Here is a 9,833-nt window from a genome sequence, read left to right on the forward strand (position 1 = left end):
CCTTTCTTAGAGGATCCCGTGGAGCTCGGTGCGCGAATAGTTAGAGGGTCTCTAAGGAAGGCGAGAGTATTTAAGAACAGACAAAACCCATTAGAGTTTTCGGATGACTATTTATATGAAAGATACCGATTTTCGGCAGAAGGGATCATTTATATCTGTCAGCTGCTTGAGCCACATGTAGCTTGGTGTTTCTCAGAATTCGGGCTAATTTCAGTCCCCAGGGTGTATTTTCAATAAACACAGAATTTACACAAGAAATTCACATATCATTAGTTAGTATAGACAAAAACAAACCTATAACTTTTTTTTATGGTTTCTCTAGCCCATGGTTTTAGCACATTTTATGTTTTGTTTTGTGGTAAAATGTGCTGTTTTGGTATTGTCCCCAACCCAGACTTTTCAAAGGTATTGCCATATCTCTCACATTATTTGTTATAAATGTATATATTTTTTAATATAAATTACTTCAATGTTACTTAAACTAATATATTGCATGCACACATTAATCATACATATCCATTTTGTACTTGATTTTGTTGATTATCTACCTGTCCCTCAATATCGCAGTCATCACCATCACGCTGTACATAATGCACTGTACAGCCTTTTTTTGAACAAATGTTTATTTGGTAACCATGGTAACCTGAGGTCATAGAGGAGCTCTTTGCTGTCAAGCAAAAAGACTGCTGTCTTACTGTCAAGAGAAGTAAGTAAATCTAACCTTTATTCTTTGTGATAGGCTTGTACACTTATTAGGCGTCATTACCATATATTACATTACATTACATTACAGTCATTTAGCAGACGCTTTTATCCAAAGCGACTAACAATAATTGCGTTTAACGTAGGAAGAGCCAATGTACTACTACTTGCCAGAACTCACAAGTGCATCTTCTTTCTAAAACAAGTGACTAAGAGCATAATCTAGTGCTGAAGGCAAAGTGCAAGAATCACAATCTAAAGTACAGTGCAATATAATATAATACAATAAGTGCCGTTGTATACGTTGTAGTTCTGTATATTTAATGAATGTGAATGATGTTTTACCACTTTTACATGTAATTCAGTGTAAATCATATGTAGCTAGCTATTTGACAGCCAGTTTCTAGTTAGCTGCTTGTTTTGGAGGGAAAATTTGAAAAAATGTCATCACCATCACGGCACAACTTGTGATGGTGATGACACGTTGTGATGGTGATGACGCCACATACATTTATTCTGATTTCATGCTTAATAGCATCTTGAAAGAAATAATATAAATATGCATTTGTTTATAATATTTATATAGAAGGATATATATTCATTCATTTATTCATTAAATAAAGTGACATTTTTGAGTTTAGGTGTGACATGGCTCCAAAAACAGCCAGTCAACGAGCAAAAGCTTACAGAGACAGATAAAAAATGATCCAGAGAAAAATCAATTGAACTCTCAGAGAGAGAGAGAAAGATATTGTAAAAGAAGGGATGCAGGAAAATTGAAATCGGTTACTGTGATGAGCCCACGAGAACACAGACAAGAAAAGAAGAGATTAAATTAAAAGAAGAGGAAAATTAATCAGCAGAGGAAGAGAGCAAGGGACAAGAGCAACAGAGAACTGCAAGGACATATTGAAAATGAAATGGAAGATCCTGAGCTGTTTCTGTTCGGCTCCTGAAGATGCTCCAGAATCTGAGGTCCTCAACAAAGAGGTAAACTGTTCAGCAATACAAAAAAAGGAACCGACCACACACACACACACACACACACACACACACACACACACACACACACACACACACACACACACACACACACACACACACACACTCACTCTCTCTCTCACCTCTAACTCCACAGGTTGAATGTCATGAGGAGAGGAAGAACATGAAGAAGGACACAAGACTGAGGACCCTGCTCCCCATCATCACCCCTGATGCCCCCTGGCTCCCTTCCATACCGGTAAGCTGTTGCATGACCATCCTCAGGGAGCCCCTTACACCCATATTTCACACTGGTCATCTCATCTCAGCAACTTCCTCCGGCTCTTGCTTTTTTAAGGTTGCTCAGAGTCCTCACACACTTTCTAGATAGCATTGCATTTGGGGCTATAGCAATTAGTGATAGGTCAGTGAGTCCATATCAGTAGTAGTAGTCAAAAACCAGTCAGTGTAAACACACCTGGTGGAGAACCCACGCCAGCATAATGTTAAACCCATTTGCTTTCCCCAGATTCAGATGGGTGATGCTACCTTCCTAGAGGAACCCCTCCACTTGGGCCCCTCTGTGGTCAGGCCTCCACCCAACCCAGGGCCAAGCACATCAGCAGGACCTGTGCTGGAGATACAGCCACGCCATCGAATGGTTATTACAGATAAAGAAATAACAATGGCTTTAGTAGGAGAATGGTGTGTGGTCTCCTATGATGGTGATATTTACCCAGGTGTGATCCAGGATGTCGATGATGAGTGTGTCCAGGTTAAAACAATGAGCAGGATTGGTGTCAATCGTTTTTTTTGGCCTGCAAGGGACGACATTATCTGGTCCAGGTATGAAGACATGCTTGGGCTCGTGCCAGAGGCTAAACCAGTCCCTAAGAGGCATAAGATGCTGGATGTTTCTGTCTGGAATGAAGTTTCATCCATGATGGCAGAGAGGTTGGATGTCTAGTGTGTCTAACTGACTTGAAAAATCAAAAATTTCACCCTAAGGATGCACTTATAGTTTTACATTGCAATTTCAGGCAAATAAACTAAGTGTAGTTCACAGGTAAGATTAATTTTGTTGTGGTTACACTATGAATTTTGAAAGTTTGTTTTATGGGAGATCAATTTGATGTTCATGATTTTGAATCGTTCTGACTGACTGATGTACAAATCCTGTTCACAAAGAATGGGATGCACTTGTTTTTTGTTTTTTTAAGAAATTGCATTTATGACATGCTTGGGCTTAACAAATAAATGTGAACAGATTACTATCTGGTGTTTTGACTGAAAGTCACTTAAACTTGAATTATACTACTACAAACTTACATCAAATTACGATCAAAGGTTAGTATCATCTGCATTTGTCATCACCAGAACAAAGGGTCATTACCAGAACGGCATTGTCATCACCATCACACTGCCAATATTTTAACTTAAATTATGGTAAATTAAAATAATATGCAACAATTCTATATTATTTCAAGATGTTGGATAGTCTGAATTACCACTATATTACAATGCCTTTAATATTCGCCATTTATTCAATATAAAGTCATATTTCATGCCTGGGTCGAGTAACTGATCAAGAAGGATGACGCAAAAGTCACTATAATTCATGTTTCAACTACAATTCAGTAACTTTATTAAGTACTTGATAAGGTAGACATTATTTGAATCTGTAAAATGTCTAAAAAGTACAGATTTATCATTTAATTCATAGTTTCTCCATTAATTAGTGGATGTGATGGTAATGACACATTTTCCTGGCATAGTCAGAAAACCAACCAAAATGAATAAATTCCTTCAATTTATGGTCTCAACCAAGTTAATAATGTTATTCCTCTCAAAAGGACAGTTGAGTTGATATATACCAATTACTCATATTTGTAACTTCATTTTACAAGATTCCAACAACCCAATTCGGCCCTTATTCTGAGAAACACCCAGCTACAGTCAAGTCATGCGCTTACAGTCCCACAGACTGTATGTATTGCTTTGCGGTTTCTTGCTACAGGTAGCTACATGGATGCTGTCGGCGATGCAGAAAGCCTGAGTAAGAACACGGTCTGTCGCGCAATACGCAAGGTGGTCGTTGCCCTTACCAAGCTGCTTGACGCGTTTGTGACCTTCCCAGGCCACTTGCCCATGCAGTCCATAAAAGAGGGCTTTTATGAAATGGCAGGTAAGAACCTACTTGATATAGCCTACTGTAAACCAATATGACGTTTACTGTTGTAGCCAATGCTGCCCACTCTTTGCATAGGTTTCCCCAGAGTGATCGGTGCTATAGACTGCACACATATCCCAATCTCCGCCACCCTTGGAGAAAATGAGGGGGATTATGTGAAGTCATTTCATAGCATCAATGTGCAGGTAAAGACACTTCAGTATTTGGCCTACTCATTCCTTGATATGATTGTTGTAGGAGCTGATGAAAGTTAACTCCTTCATGGCACATATGGAAATATTCACATCAATAAATATCACCCCCACCTTCCAAATTCAATTCAATGTCATTATGAGAAAAGCACATGTACAACCAAATTAGTGTCAACAGGAGCAGCACAGAACAACTATACATCATCACATCATATCAAAAAAGGAACCATCATACCCCCCCCCACACACACCATCAACAGTCTAGTGCAGTCCCTGTGTTCATTCAATAATAAATAGTCAGCAGACATGTAGCAGTAATTCAGTCAAATGCACATGCTACATTCACTTTTAATTCTATGGTCTTATGTTGTGAACCACAAATACTTTTGCAGATGATGTGACCACAACGGCATGATCACCAGCCTTGATGCGAAGTGGCCTGGGTCAGTGCATGACTCCTGGATCTTTAGGGAGTCTACACTGTGCCACAAGTTTGAGCAAGGTATGGCAACTGTAGCCTACATAGTGTTTCTCATGTTATTTCCCACAATGCATGTGCGATACTGACCATGGCAATATTCCTCTTCACCTTCAGGGCTTTTCAATGGAGTGCTGCTTGGGGACAGGGGGTATGCGTGCATGCCCTTCTTGATGACACCCTATCCTAACCCAGAGCCACAAAACACATTCAATGTGGCCCTTACCAAGACGAGGGTCAGGATAGAGATGGCTTTTGGGGTTCTGAAAGCCCGCTTCAGCTGCCTGCGCGGGCTCAGGGTGGCCCCAGAGAGAGCCTGACAAATTGTGTCGGCATGTGTTGTACTCCACAACATAGCTGGCATTAGGAAGGAGAGAGCCCCACCGGTCACCATGCAACCCCCTGATGTCGTGGACCCCATCACTTTGGATTACCCTACTGGCAGGGCTGTGAGAGGCCATCACACAGCAATTTTTTGCATGAACATTGAACAGGAGGCATTTTGTGAAGTAACAACTTTTTATTGAAATGTAAATCAGATGTCCTCTCGTTGCTAGAAACAAAGAGAGAGACATGTTAGTTGAATTGTCATCCATGCCGGGAAATAAATGACGTTCTTACTGATATACCTTCTTTTCATACTCCAGTTTCTCCACCTCACACCTCCACAGCTACAGCAAATGGAACAGACAAAGAACAAGATGGGAGCTACTGTACTTGTAGGCTAGAAATACTGTACACATACTAACGATGCAGATGGAAACCAATCAAACAATCAGTGGCACAGGTCTCTCAATCAGAGCCAATTGAGCCAGTTGTAGTCCTAGGTCCGCTATTGGGGCGGGGTTGCCAACAACAACAAGTACTGTACACATGTAAACATGTTGTCCCCCACCCATTATGCATGTTCCCTTGTGGTATCAAGCCCCCTGCTTCTCATTAGGTGTTTTTATACAGAGATCCCACTTTATTGCCCTGTAGAAGACCCCTCAATCTTCTGTCTTAGTTTGTTTATAATGAACCAAAGAAAGACAGCATAATGTGTGGTTTTATATAGCATGCCGGCAATCTGGAATCGAGAGGCATGACCCTTGTACGCAACATTCACTAGTTGTCAGGCGCGGATCTATGGGTGGGCCTGGGTGGGCCTAGGCCCGCCCAGATTGACAGCTGGCCCACCCAGTCAGATTCATGAAAATACATATTTTTTATAATAAAATAAAAATAAAATATTTTTAAAGTTTAATTTTCACTAACTACCTTGAATGTGAATAGTTTTGTCTTGGAAATGATTAAAAGTATGTATTAATACTAATAATATTCAACTTCCTTACGTTTACATTGCGTTAACCGTCTTTTTCGTACTGCGTAAGTTAACGTTACCTGATTGGCGCCGGCGGGCAGTTGTTCAGTGTGCGCGCTATGATGGCTAAACAGCTAACATTGACCCGCTTTCTTAAAAAGCCACGTCTGGAAGAGAATGAAAGTTTGGACCAGGCCTTGTCCAAAGACAGAGTGGAGGATCGTGGTGAGATGTGTCCGGGCCCTGGGGATGAAGAAGGAGAAACGGCCACAGCTTCAACATCTCGTGAGTGTAATGCTAACGTGAGCATACAAGCTGAAGCTCCACCGAAGCGACCCTCATTGCCACCGGCTTCTGAAGAGGAAGTTCCACCGAAGCGACCTTCACTGCCACCGGCTTCTGAAGAGCTAACTGGTAGGCCTACACCAGGGGTGCCCAATACGTCGATCGCGATCGACCGGTCGATCGCAAAGGTAGTGTGGGTAGATCGCATGGCATTGAAAAAAAATAATAAACACCCCCCGCCCCCCCAAAAAAGTTAGCCTATCATCCATCCTCACTATGGCATTTGCCACTTGATTGACGTACAGGTATGCCAGTCTGAGATCTCATCTTTTCAAACACACGGTTCACCACGCATGCGCGCCAGTTGCAATTCTCCGGCGAGCTGATTAGCCTACCTAGTTGATGTGAGACACTGATGTGAGATGGCTTAGTAGGGGGAAATTCCTGCAGAGGTTCCGAGAGCTCTGTCCGGAGATAAAAGAGTTTCTCCTTGTCACTAAACATGCAGAATACAACCAACTAAATGACGATCAGTGGCTGCTAGACTTGGCATTTTTAACCGATCTGACCAACATGTTGAATGATCTTAATTTAGAGCTGCAAGGAAAAGACAAAACCGTGGTCAATATGATTAGCTCAGTTAATGCTTTCAAACGAAAATTGCAACATGTGTCCTCAAAACTGCAGCGCCATGATTTGGCGAACTTCCAAAACCTTGCGTCAGAGTTGGAGATGCAAAAGAAGGCTTGTGCGCAACTTGACAGTGCGCGTTTCGCAGAGCAGATTGGGACAATTGTATCAGAGTTTGACAAACGCTTTCAAGACTTTGCTGTACTCGAGCCAGTCGCTACATTTATGTGCTACCCATTTCAGGAAGATGTTGAGGTTGATTCACTCGCATCAAAAATCGCAACGCTGTTTCACCTGAACCCGTCTGGAGTGGAGGACGAGATGTTGACACTACAAGCTGACATTCAGCTGAAGGCCAGGGCTCATGGACAGTTCTGGAACTTACTCACAGAGGAAAAGTACCCAAACATGAGGAAATGTGCTACCTTCTTGACTGCATTATTTGGCTCCACTTATTTATGTGAGTCAGCCTTTTCCCACATGAAGATTATTAAGTCCAAATACCGTTCCACCATGACTGATGATCATTTGGAGGCCTGCTTGAGGATGGCTACCAGCAGCTACTGCCCGGACTATGCAACCCTGGCTGATTCCATTCAGTGCAAGTCATCAGAGTAAGGTAGGCTAATGACCAAAAATGTTGTGTTGTATTGTGCCATACGGGTTCATGCAGGTATGCAAGGTATACCAACATAAGATATACTCAGTGTATATATATATATAAAAATATGTTTAGCATTTTTAATGTAGGTAGATCATTTGGACTTGGTCATTTTAAAAGTAGCTCCCAAGCTGAAAAGGTGTGGGCACCCCTGGCCTACACCGTCAGAGACTTTTCTCCGCAACAAACCGGATCAAGACACGCCTGAGATCTTTAATGTTGACTGGACGCTTGAACAACCTGACGCTTCTGTCGTTTGAAAGAGAACTAACAGATACCTTGGATCATGACGACATCATCAGTTTCTTCAATTCAAAACCCAGACGACTCCGCCTTGTATAACCAACCGATAAGGTAGGCCATGGTTTCATATTTGAGTCTGGCCCGCCGTGGCATGTATGTTTATGATTGCAGGCACCCTCTGTGAGCGAGGGAGTTCTGAATTGTGACAGGCTACTGTAGGCTATTGGCTATTTAATTTGTGTTTGTATGATTACAGCCCGCCGTGGCATGCAAGTTTATGATTAGGAAGCCTCTGATAAGCGAGGGAGTTATTTAATTGTGGTTGTATCCCTGTCAGTGCACTAACGAGGGTTATGCAACATTTGTTATTATCGCGAGCCCGGTTATGTTCCATCCATTCATCTGGCTGCTCATACATAGGTCTAAAACGTGCGGTGATGAGTTTCACTCAGGCCTACCCAGATTTTTCCAGGCCTACCCATCAGCCACTTTCTGTATCCGCCACTGCTAGTTGTTAAACAAATCCATGTACCTGTATGGTCAAAAGTCCTATAATGAATGTTGAAATACAGACATATCTGGTGCTACTAATGTCACATTATTTGTATCAATGATTGACCAAAGCTCCCTACAAACCATGGTAGAGTGAATAAGAGTACAATAACGTCTCCATCTAGTGGGCAAACAAGTCCATGCTCCTGTATGGTCTAAAGCAGGGGTGCCCAATACGTCGATCGCGATCGACCGGTCGATCGCAAAGGTAGTGTGGGTAGATCGCATGGCATTGAAAAAAAATAATAAACACCCCCCGCCCCCCCAAAAAAGTTAGCCTATCATCCATCCTCACTATGGCATTTGCCACTTGATTGACGTACAGGTATGCCAGTCTGAGATCTCATCTTTTCAAACACACGGTTCACCACGCATGCGCGCCAGTTGCAATTCTCCGGCGAGCTGATTAGCCTACCTAGTTGATGTGAGACACTGATGTGAGATGGCTTAGTAGGGGGAAATTCCTGCAGAGGTTCCGAGAGCTCTGTCCGGAGATAAAAGAGTTTCTCCTTGTCACTAAACATGCAGAATACAACCAACTAAATGACGATCAGTGGCTGCTAGACTTGGCATTTTTAACCGATCTGACCAACATGTTGAATGATCTTAATTTAGAGCTGCAAGGAAAAGACAAAACCGTGGTCAATATGATTAGCTCAGTTAATGCTTTCAAACGAAAATTGCAACATGTGTCCTCAAAACTGCAGCGCCATGATTTGGCGAACTTCCAAAACCTTGCGTCAGAGTTGGAGATGCAAAAGAAGGCTTGTGCGCAACTTGACAGTGCGCGTTTCGCAGAGCAGATTGGGACAATTGTATCAGAGTTTGACAAACGCTTTCAAGACTTTGCTGTACTCGAGCCAGTCGCTACATTTATGTGCTACCCATTTCAGGAAGATGTTGAGGTTGATTCACTCGCATCAAAAATCGCAACGCTGTTTCACCTGAACCCGTCTGGAGTGGAGGACGAGATGTTGACACTACAAGCTGACATTCAGCTGAAGGCCAGGGCTCATGGACAGTTCTGGAACTTACTCACAGAGGAAAAGTACCCAAACATGAGGAAATGTGCTACCTTCTTGACTGCATTATTTGGCTCCACTTATTTATGTGAGTCAGCCTTTTCCCACATGAAGATTATTAAGTCCAAATACCGTTCCACCATGACTGATGATCATTTGGAGGCCTGCTTGAGGATGGCTACCAGCAGCTACTGCCCGGACTATGCAACCCTGGCTGATTCCATTCAGTGCAAGTCATCAGAGTAAGGTAGGCTAATGACCAAAAATGTTGTGTTGTATTGTGCCATACGGGTTCATGCAGGTATGCAAGGTATACCAACATAAGATATACTCAGTGTATATATATATATAAAAATATGTTTAGCATTTTTAATGTAGGTAGATCATTTGGACTTGGTCATTTTAAAAGTAGCTCCCAAGCTGAAAAGGTGTGGGCACCCCTGGTCTAAAGTCATATACTGTAATGAATGTTGAAATACAGACATATCTAGCTCTACTAAACACCTCAAGCTCTACTCTCTGCAGATGTAGAAAGTACATTGTTTTAGTGACTTAGTCCTCTTGACCCCGTTCAGGGGCATAGGACGCCCACCA

At 42.3% G+C, this 9,833-nt stretch overlaps 1 pseudogene across 1 annotated transcript; it reads left to right on the top strand.

Moving 5' to 3' along the window:
* The first annotated feature begins 1,617 nt into the window (after positions 1–1,617).
* LOC311323803 (putative nuclease HARBI1) lies at positions 1,618–5,026 on the top strand (annotated as a pseudogene). The gene is made up of 6 exons: positions 1,618–1,692; positions 1,841–1,942; positions 2,213–2,423; positions 3,701–3,868; positions 4,463–4,567; positions 4,661–5,026. The product of its transcript is annotated as a putative nuclease HARBI1 (transcript).
* The last annotated feature ends 4,807 nt before the right edge of the window (positions 5,027–9,833 follow it).

This window comes from Borostomias antarcticus (assembly GCF_949987555.1).
Source record: "Borostomias antarcticus genome assembly, chromosome: 1".
Classification (NCBI taxonomy): domain Eukaryota; kingdom Metazoa; phylum Chordata; class Actinopteri; order Stomiiformes; family Stomiidae; genus Borostomias; species Borostomias antarcticus.